This window comes from Bradysia coprophila, unplaced genomic scaffold (assembly GCF_014529535.1).
Source record: "Bradysia coprophila strain Holo2 unplaced genomic scaffold, BU_Bcop_v1 contig_235, whole genome shotgun sequence".
In the NCBI taxonomy this organism is placed as follows: domain Eukaryota; kingdom Metazoa; phylum Arthropoda; class Insecta; order Diptera; family Sciaridae; genus Bradysia; species Bradysia coprophila.
Genome location: NW_023503496.1, coordinates 3,254,509 through 3,265,889, shown reverse-complemented (window position 1 = coordinate 3,265,889; position 11,381 = coordinate 3,254,509). Strand labels below are relative to the sequence as shown.

The 11,381-nt window shown below is 39.9% G+C and overlaps 1 pseudogene; it reads right to left on the bottom strand.

Annotated features, from left to right (window-relative positions):
* Positions 1 to 6,298: 6,298 nt before the first annotated feature.
* On the bottom strand, positions 6,299 to 10,883 carry LOC119077482 (annotated as a pseudogene).
* Positions 10,884 to 11,381: the final 498 nt, after the last annotated feature.

Here is an 11,381-nt window from a genome sequence, read left to right as displayed (position 1 = left end):
TACGGTGCGTTTGGTTTTGCATTTCGATTTTACGTTCCCCCCACAAAAAAATTGGTTCGCACTAACACCCCAAAGGAGTGAATCGACAACCCGAAGGAGTGAATCGACAACACTGTTCTCTAACCAAAACTATACCCAAAACCAAAAACTTTTTCTCTTTGGAACTAGAGAACTAGAACGGAAGCATGCACACATTAGGCCATACACGGTTTAAGACCAAACCACTACACTACCTATGATGAAAAACGTTTATTCTTTGAAAGACAGGAAAGAAGGCCAGTCAACAATCGTCAAATTTCTGTTGAAGGACCTTTCCAAGGAATTTCACACATATTTTGATCCCAAAAAAAATCTCTTCGAGAAAAGTGTGACGCAGTCTTTGAAATACAATTTCTAAAATGAATGATATCGCTAGAGTTGACGCTTTCAGCTTCGTTACGCAAAAATTAAATTTTACACCCAATTAGTTCAAACAAGCTGGCTTAGGTTTTCTCATCATCTGCCAAATAATTTTTACAAAAAAAATTAGACTGGAAACAACCAAAATTTTACCAAAAAAATCTGCGTCGCATGTGGCAGATAAATTTTCTTGCTGGTCTGTTCCTGAACATTTGCCACTTTGCGACGCAGATTTTTTTGGTAAAATTTTGGTTGTTTCCAGTCAAAATTTTTTTTTGTAAAAATTATTTGGCAGATGATGAGAAAAACTAAGCCAGCTTGTTTGAACTAATTGGGTGTAAAATTTAATTTTTGCGTAACGAAGCTGAAAGCGTCAACTCTAGCGATATCATTCATTTTAGAAATTGTATTTCAAAGACTGCGTCACACTTTTCTCGAAGAGATTTTTGTTGGGATATCAGTCGTTTTAGAAGTTTTAGAACACTGCTTTTTATAACAGTTTATAACAAAAATTCGGAAATTTGGCAAAGTTTGAAAATTTGACGAAATTCGAAAATTTGACGAAATTCTAAAATTTGACGAAATTCTAAAATTTGACGAAATTCGAAAATTTGATGAAATTTAACGAAAATCAAAAATTTGACGAAATTCGAAAATTTGACGAAGAAAGTAATTCTCTATCTGCCACCATTCAAGAAATATCTCCAAAACCCCAATTGACCCACCCATTTCCAACTTTCGACATTTTTCGCAAATGCCCTTCTTTTCTACTCGTAAAACTCTGAGACTTTGCCGAAGAAAGTAACTCTCTATCTGCCACCATTCAAGAAATACCTCTAAAAACATAATTGACCCACCCATTTCCAACTTTCGACATTTTTCACATATGCCCCTCTGTTCTACTCGTAAAACTCTGAGGCTTTGCCGAAGAAAGTAACTCTCTATCTTTCATAACCCAAAAAATATTAGTCCTTTCATCCTACGCTCGAGTAGCTCAAAATTTGGTCACTCTAATCACTCTAGCTCAAACGAATCTGACCCGATTTTTTTAATTATTTTTTTGTTTGAATCGTGTTACGAATACCTTTCATTTGATGGGTCACACGCCTCTGTAGGTTTCAATACAGCTAAGCTACAGCCGAAAACGCGTTCCCGACCCTCGAAAACCACACTCAGAAACCACTTCGAGGCCAATAAAACAAAATTCTGGTTTTTCCTGGGGTAATGGCGTATCACATTTTCATTTTTATGCCCACCCTGAGGTTCCTGCAAAATTTCATGGAGATTGGCTGACTAGTTTCCGAGATCGACCGTCGATAGATAGACAGATAGACAGATAGAAACATACAGAGTAAGTTGAAAGATTTTGATTGTTTGGAAAACGTTAATTTGGTGCATTTTCTATCAAAATGACCAACTTCAAAACGATGTATCTCCGGCAATTTTAAAGTTACATAATCGAGTGATAGCTCGTTTTGCTCGTATTTGAAGCGCGAATAAGATAGAATAGGATTTGTGGTGATACAGGCCAAAGGAAAGAAACTTAAATTCTCGCCTATATATAGTTGCCGCGTCTCAAAAAAATTTCTTCGTTCTTTTTTTGGAAATTAGACTGCGTCAAGTCCTCCGCTATCGCTCCGGACATGATACGCTGATGACACACAACTTTCCATACTAAAACCACGCCATTCAAACTCAATCTGTGTGACTTCCCGAAAGTGTACAGCCTTGGAAAGGCCTGCCGTCCATGAAAAGTCAAATTGTTCGAAACGCACCAACGAGAATTGTTTTTCTCATGTGACACCACTGCCTTCATCCCGACACCAAGTTGGTCTCTTCGTTGTAAAAGCTGACTGAATTACGCTAGAACTACCGTCTTTTTGGGACTCATAGCGAAAGAAAGTACCTGGACAAATAGGTCCTAGTTGTAGAGTTCAAACTGTTAGTGGCTTTGTGAAAGAGTTATGCACTCTGGCTGCGAGCAAAATCAAACCCGCAGACAAAATCATTTTCGTTGACCGTGTGTATAGACTTTTTACCTTCAAAATACAGGTAGAAGTCGATTTTTGACATGGACATTCACTTACAAAAAAAGAAAATAAAAAAAATCTGGACGATACGACTCACCAAACAGTTAAGTTATCACCCACAAACCAATTTTTCCTTTAAACGTAACACATTTGCGTGCTTCAATGGTTTTCAAAGATTTTGGTTCAGAGAAATCATCAAAAAACGAACATTTTCCCGCCCAAACGTAGGCTACAAATTTACGAGGGGGTGATCGCTGTTAAGAATCTGGCTCAATCTGGCTATTTGAATTTTCATCCCCTTCGAAATCTTAGTAACCTTTCACAGAAGGCAAGCACGTCTATGAGCAGTTTTACTGTAGCGGCTATTGCTTCCACGAGATTGATTGCAAATCTTTTACTTCATCATTTTCGAACATTTTTTTTTGTTAAATAAGACGATGTAAGTCAGTTGTTGAGTCACAGATGACACGATGACAGCCGTCTGTATCAGGGTAAGTACTTAAGGCTTCCCTTTCGAGTCCATTGACTGTGCTGAATTCGTCTGTTAACTAACCATTAAATCTGTTACTTCTGCAGTTCAAAGTTTCGTCTAGTGTTTGATAAAATAATCTCTTACAAAGACCACACTAACTGTAGGTCACCAACGTTACAATAGTCATACTTGTTGATTGTTGTTGATCTGTGGATCTTGCCAATATCTTCAGACGTTTAACGCGTTAGTCACTACAGTCATGAAACGCTCTTTGAGAGAAAAAAAAGCTGAAATACTCAATAAAGTCTCACTATCTTCACTGCAGATTCTTCACGTTGCATATATGCAGCCGTAGAATAGTTTCACTTTTGAGAATTCCGTGACGTGAATATCTAGAATTTCTAACTTTGGGATGTCTACAATATTCTCGTTAATGATAATAGATCATCTTCAAGGCCGTTTGAAATGGCATCCATGTCCAAAATATCTCATCGCCCAAAACCACTTACAGTGGAAGTGTGGTGCTGGTTCTTTTATTTACTTACAAAAGAACTGATATCGGCGGGGGTGACGCTTACAGCTTCAACTCGAAAAAAAAAAAACAAAAAAAAATCCGTTTTACCTTTGTTTCAGGACGTATTTTTCCCTATTTTAACAATTTTCTTAACAGTACTTTCCTCAACATCTGCCACTTGTATACGCAAAAATTTTTTGGTAATTTTTTCTAGAATTTCTTCGGTAAAATTTTTGCTGTTTTTTTGCGAGCAAAGCTGTAAGCATCACCCCCACCAATATCTGTTCTTTTGTAAGTGGATAACAGGACCTGCGCCATACCTCCACTATAAAAAGTTCGATATCAGTTCTTTTGTTTGAAGATTTTTTTTGAGAATTTGGTATAACGCAATAAAAGCAGCGACTTTTTTGAAAAACTCTGAAACAACGTGTCAACTAGAATTCAAAACTCTATAATTTTGACTTTTAAACGAACTTTCTATCTGACATATGTTCCGAGTTATAGGTCACATAGCTCGATAGCTTAAAACGCTCATAGCTCCGAACTTACAAGCTTTTATGCAAATTCCTTCAAATTAGTTTCTTAGAATTACGTCCTTGACATACCCTGAAAATTTCAGCCAAATCCACCGCAATCCACCGAGTAATTCAAAAGTTTCGTTGTAACAAACAGCAGGTCAAAGTGACAAAGGGACAAAGGTTGGTAAAATTCATCTATTGCAAAATGTATGAAAATTCATTACTGTGAAGTTAGTACATGAGAGAGCCGAGTACATGAAAAGTGAGCGGACCCCAAATTCTCTCATTACTCCAAATATTTCCAATACTCCGAATACTCACACTCTCTCCTACTTAATAAAAAAACTGCCCACCGCTGGGATTGAACTCGGGCCCTCTCACATACCAGTCCACAATAATTCTTCTGATCTAAATCGTTCATACCAATTAGATGGTAATTGTCGTACACTTTCAACTTAGCGTATGTTCCATATATAAGACATTAATTATCAGACAAAATTTTGTTCCTTGGAATAATTGATTGGTCCAAGATGACCAGAAGGCAGGCAGTTACTCATGTCTTATTATACTCGTTTGAAAGCTTGTATCGTAAGACATCTGGAAAAAAAAATTCAACCGGGTAACTGGCTGCCTTCCCGAGATATCACTCCAAGAATTTTGTTCCTTGGAATAATTGGTTGGTCCAAGATGACCAGAAGGCAGGCAGTTACTCATGTCTTATTATACTCGTTTGAAAGCTTGTATCGTAAGACATCTGGAAATTTTTTTTCAACCGGGTAACTGGCTGCCTTCCCGAGATATCACTCCAAGAATGTTGTTCCTCAGAATATTTGATTGGTCCAAGATGACCAGAAGGCAGGCAGTTACCCATGTCTTATTATACACATTCGAAAGCTTATATAATAAGACATCTAAATACGAAATTTCATATGAGTAACTGCCTGCCTTCCCGAGGTATCACTCCAAGAATTTTGTTCCTGGGAATATTTGATTGGTACAAGATGACCAGAAGGCAGGCAGTTACCCATGTCTTATTATACTCGTTCGAAAGCTTGTATAATAAGACATCTAAATACAAAATTTCATATGAGTAACTGCCTGTCTTCCCGAGATATCACTTCAAGATTTTGTTACTAGAATTCTACTTTACGAAAGTCACCAGAAGGCAGTTACCCGTGTCGTATTCTACTCGTTTGAAAGCTTGTGTAATATTACTGCAAAACACTGATAATTTTTTTGTCACGGGTTGCCTTCCGAAGTTACAGCTTCTAGAAATTTTTAAATGAAATTCTTTCTGTCGATCTTTTTATTGTATATACCTGTTAACGTAATGTATGTTTTGGGTCAGGTGAATTATTACCGCCTGTTGTGCTTGAGGTTCTAGGTTTAAACCCCATCATTGTTTTTTTTTGATAACGTCGCAACAAATTTATTGCATACAGTAATAGAAAAAGACTTTTCATTTCATTGGCGTCGTCAGACATGTCTGGTGCTGGTGGAAATAATGCAGAATCACGGGAAATATGAAAATCTTCGGAATTGCTGTGTTAAACGGGAATTTCTGTATACAAACTGTTTCCGGGAAGAAAACCTTTTTTCCATCAGCGAGGTTTGGTTGATAATCAGACAATTCAAGTAAAATCTACTACAATCATACACCGCCTTAAGAAATGACAGCGTTTGACCCACGACTTAGGAAGCCACGATTTTAAAGGTAATTTTAGGAGGAATTTTTTTTGAAATTTGAGAACACACACGGAATTTTGAAACACACGTTTTCAACGCTTTTGTTGGATTTCTTCATGTAATTCGTTCCATTCCTTCTACATGTATTTCATTTGCGTTTTACATTTCTCCCATTTCACACGAATTTCCTTCTCATGTTTGAAAGACCAGAAAAGCATTAGTATTTTACATGACTTGGTATAAAAAGATGAAAAGTATGGTTTTCGTGTGAATTTTGTTGATCCTCGCGCAGCCGAGGTGAATAAACACACAAAAACGAGACATTTCATCTTTTTATCCCGAGTAGATTTTACATGCTTTGGGCGTCGAAAGTAGTGCGTGAAACATGAAAAGTACCGTTTTCGACGTGTAAAATACATATAGTAAACAAAAAAACCTTCTAAATTGCTTACTGTCTTTGCGATCAAGTCAGATGTGATCTAAACTGTCCTTTCAGAATTTTGATTGACGCTACCTGGTACTTCTTTAACTGCTTGGACACGCAAAGTATATGGTGCCACCACAAGCAGATAATGAGAACTAACCACTTGTCTGTCAATGGTGCCAATCGACAAAATCAAAATTGAAATTGAATTCGTTGGTTCAATTGAATGTGGGAAGTGTGTAGGATGTAAAAGTAATGCATCCTACAGCCCTAGTCATAATATAATTGGGTAACTGTATATTTTGTTAGACATGAGGACTATGTTGAGGCTGACAGCAGCCTATGGCCTAGGAATGTTCCTTGTCAGAACTGATTTCAAAAGTGAAGTTTTTTTTCTTACGCTCTTGGTTTTTTTCGGTTTGTACCCGCCGTTGTCCCCGCCGTTCTCGGAATCGTCTAACATATTCAAAAAATCCCTCATTTTTCGTCGGATCTCGGGATCTTTTGGATTTTTCCGGAAGTATTCATTCATCAGATCGACTGTCTCTGGCAAGACGGGTGTGTTTGCCCGTTGCAGTGGTGGGCTGGGCGGTGTCGGCTCACTTGCCGAACTGTTCGGCCGCTGATGGGGTGACGTCGACGGTGTGGATGCCGAACCTTCTGCCGGGCTGTTTGGCGAGTTAAATCGTTGTGGTGGTGGGCTCGGCAGCGATGGTAGGCTTTCCGGACTGTTTTGTGGCTGGGGTGGTGGCGTCGGCGGTGTGGATATTGAACATCCATCCGGTGAGCTGCGCCTCTCCTCCAGAGGATTCGAATTTATGTCCGACCCACCCCGCAACCGAAGGACAGCGGATCGCATTGGGTATCTGTTCTGAAATTTATGTGACGTATTAGTCAACTATCAGAAAAATGAAATTTGTGTTTCTACGTGTTTTCGCACAAATGCCTCATTTTATCGGTTAGTAAACCGTAGTCATCTTCTACATACATCAGTTGTCTGCTAGAAAAGCTTAACATCGACAGAAATACCGAAATTAAAAAAATAAATTTCATTTTTCCTATAATTCGCTAATGTTTTGCACTACCATTTCGTATAACTTCGACGAGTTACTTTCTGATGACTAAAATATTTTCAGGATTCTAACTCAATACGTTTCTGGAGACATCTTTTCTCAACACAATGGACAAAAATTTGTACGGATTGGTTTAGTTTTAAAGACAAACGGTATTTCGCCCTGAATCCTTGCATTTTTATGTCTGTGACCGTACGAAGTATCCATAAAAGCGTCATACAGGCCATAGATTTATGATGGAATCTCAGGAACCACCTTAACAACCCCGAAAGTACAGAAGATTCCCCAAAAAGCTCTTAAATCCTTCCGAATTCTAGAAATGGAAAGATGGTAGACCATTGGGAGCTGTGATTTGGAGAACCAACACATTGACACCTCACCAATCCTCAATAATAACCTCAAAATTCCCGAAGGGAACAAAGAAGGACATCACAAACTTCATATTCCTTGATTTCTAAACAAATATCATTATTTTGGATGGGTGAACTTGATCCACTATCTTCCCAGGTGGATCAATTGGAGCTGTGGAATTTTGGAAGCAACACACTGCCAACTCAATAATCCTAAAAGTCCAGAAGTAACCCAAAAAAAACCTCAGAAATCTTTCAAATTCTTTGAATCCTAGAACTGGGAAGACGGTGCGCCATGCTAGAACTTTGAGAACTAACATCCTTGAATTCTAGACCTGAAATTACACGATTTACGCTCACTCCGAGGGCTCTAGACTTATAGACTCATACACTTATTTTCCCCCGATTGGTTTAGTTCTCAACCAATTCTTTTCATTTTCATCTGCGATCGAACAGTTGTCATCACCTTTCAAGCAGCGTACCAGCAGTTCCTAGAAACCACTTATAGAACATCAACACATGTGAGAGAATGACGCTCAAACCTCCGATACTTAAAAATGTAAATTTACAATCGATTGTAAGTTTATCTTACATGCAGTGAGCTGCATAAGAAACACTTGTTTCTTATGCCAATTACGGCAGTGCGGGTAAACTTCACTGTTTCCCTAAGCTAACTTCACTAAATTTCGATTGACAGAGCTAGGAAACCTTGAATAAAGATTCAAACAACTCCATCGTCAACATACCTCGTATCCCTGCTTGGGAAACGTAATTTTCGGCCATGCCATACTCGCAAACAGCAAATGCCAAGCCACGAACCCGTACTGCATGTACGAGTAAACCGAATAGTTTTGTTTGTGATTGATAAACTGATTGACGCGATCCGAGAAGCAAAACCAATCGGCACCCTCCGCCACACCAGTCATGTTTGGGTCGGACATTTTCTGCTTCAGATAGTTCTCAAACATCAGCCGACTGTAATCGCCGTTCATGTGCAGTACGTGCAGGACATTAGCCATTCGTGATTTGGCCGATGTGTCTGTCATCGAGACTATTTGTTCGGAATTGGCAATCTCATTGTCGTGGTCTTTCAGTGTGCGACGTGGACGCTGAATCTGTTCGGAAGGGGGACAAGTTAGAGACAATGATGAAAATTTGCGATCGTGGCTCACCTGGAAAATGGCTTCCCAAATCGTGAAGAGCCCTTTCTGCATGTTTTTTTTGTCCGATATTGCTTTTCAGCACATCGATGATGGTCAACGGTTTGCCAACACTAACGAAGAACTGTAGCATCGACAAACAAGATCGCACGTCGTTTCCACTTTTCTCGGCCAATGCTAGCAAGGATGAGAAGTCAGCGGCGATTTTCTCCCGTCGACAGATCATGTGCAACCTTAGATGGCAAAAATAAATGGTTTTGAGCATCGTTTCGAAAGGAGCCTTAAGCCAGGGTCATTACCTATCCGCCAATCGTCCACTTTCCATCTGCGGAAGACTCACCACAAACGCTATCTGTCTGAGTTGACGCAGTGCCGGTACGTACATATCGTTACAGATGCATATGATCGGTCGGCGCAGCAGTTGTTTCGCTTTTCCCTTTCCTTTTACATTCGACGTTTGGACGACTTTCTCGCCAACGAATTTGAGTAGAAAGTCAATTGACTGTACGGGAGCGCCGTCAATTTCGTCTGGAAATATTTCATTGTTCACATCACAAATCACAGGGCCGTCGGAGACAAAACACCCACCCAGAATGATGCAGTTCGGTCGGTTGTCTTTCGCCAAAAACGATTTCATTTGGGTGCCATTTTCCAGCGCTAGTTTAAACGCTTCCGGGGTACGGTCGTCGGATGCATTGATCTCAACGATGTTGTAACCGGCGTGTCGTGCAATCGTGTGAGCAAGGGTGGTTTTTCCTGTTAAAGCGATTGGACAAATGAAGTGGAAAGTATCTCAGAACGTGAGAACATACCTAATCCAGGTGGACCGCACAACAAGGCTATTTTTTGCATGGGACGACCGTGTTCGTCGTAGTCGGTTTTGAGGGTGTTCCGTTCTTTTCGGCGAAATTTTTGGAGTTGTTGGAATTGGACTGTTTGTTTCTTCAGCGACTTGATGTCGACGTCGCTATAGACCGGGAGAGAAACAGTTGGCTTTAGCTGAAACGTTTGATTAGCTACACATACGTACCGTTGGAACACAACCTTGTCCCACATTTTCAGCCATTTCAACAAATTGCGATTGGTCGATTCATCGGAGAGAAGGTCCAAGTACTTCTTCGGTCTGTACTTCTCCACCCACAGATTTGAATCGATCAAATGGTCCGCTGTGACCACAACATCGGGTATCGACGCTGTTGCGGTCATCCGATCGCCCAACTAATCACAAATAAACAAATTCATTCCCTGACTCCATTCAGTGATGACCTTTCACTCATACCATTTTCTGAGCCGTAGCCCACATTTGTTCTTTCGCCGCCACCGACATGATCGAAACGAAACTTTTGCCACACTGAATCTCCCGAATCCGTTCCGATTCAAAGTCCTCCGAATGGAAACGCACATAGATCCGGTCACCGTCGCTGCGGATCGGAATGAACGGATACTTCGGAATGGAGCTGCTCAGATTTTGTTCTTTGAATTTCTGTAACGCTTCCAGTTGATCCAAGTCATCGAATTTCGCCGCATTCACTTCAACCACCAGCTGCTTCCTCAGCTCCAATATCCGTTCGATCATCTCCAGGTCGATTTCTTCCTCGGTTTTTTGTCGCTTTGCAATGATTGTCTCGCAAATGTTACGGTCGTCGATGTCATCAATGTCCTGTATATCACCGAACAACTCTTCCAGGCAACGTTTGCGCGCACCGAAACCACTGCGAAATATTTCCTGAGATAGTTGTGTCGATGTGGTGGGCATTCCCGGTGTATTAGAGAATGGTGTTGATGATGTGCGGGGATTGGTGGGGTATGGCGAGTCAAACAATTTTCGGTTCAATTGACGAATGGGCTGATCGACGATAGACGAACTGGGCAATTGAACGGGAATGCCGGGTAACGTTGTTTGAGATAAAATCTCTTCCGGAATCTGTTCCTCAACAGCCTGACTTGCTGAATATTAGAGAAAGAAACAAAATCGCTGTCAGTTCGTCGCTCATTTTCTAGAGAAGATATTCGGTGCACAAATGACGAAGGTAAACACCGTCAACCTTAACCTCTCGTTGTCATTTTAATATCTTTTGATTAACACACGTACCGCGTTCTATTTCTCTTTCAATTTCCAATTCGTCATCGCAGAGCATTTCAAACTCTTCCTCTTCCGTTGGATAGTAGGACATTTTCGTTAGATTTTCACTGAAACTTTATTCAATTTCTCAACTTTTCACATTCATCTTCTCTGTGTTATTCCATTTAATTTGTTTATGGCCCTAAATCCACTGTCAAGTGACGGATTACTTACACACTAAACCCACCATCAAAACTGGACGCATTCTTTTCTCCAGTTTGATGTTCAACATACAAATTGCGCGGAAATAATTCAAAAACCGAGCAAAAAAAATGAGTCGAAAAGTATATACTGGTTTTTAAACATGTATATACTGCTGTTCGAGGTGTATATATGAGAGTATAATTAAATCAGCCAACTAAAACCCTCAAAGGGTATAAAAGTGACGCAACTCCTTTATCTTACTTACAAAATAACTGATATCGTTGAGGGTGCCGCATTCTGCGCCTGTACGCAAAATTTTTACCAACACAAGATGAACCCAACAAAATTTAGAAAGAAAATTTTACAAAAAAAAATTGCGTCACATAGTATAATAAGACATGGGTCTTATTCTGGTCATCTTGGACCAATCAATTATTCCCAGGAACAAAATTCTCGTAGTGATATCTCGGGAAGGCAGGCAGTTACTCA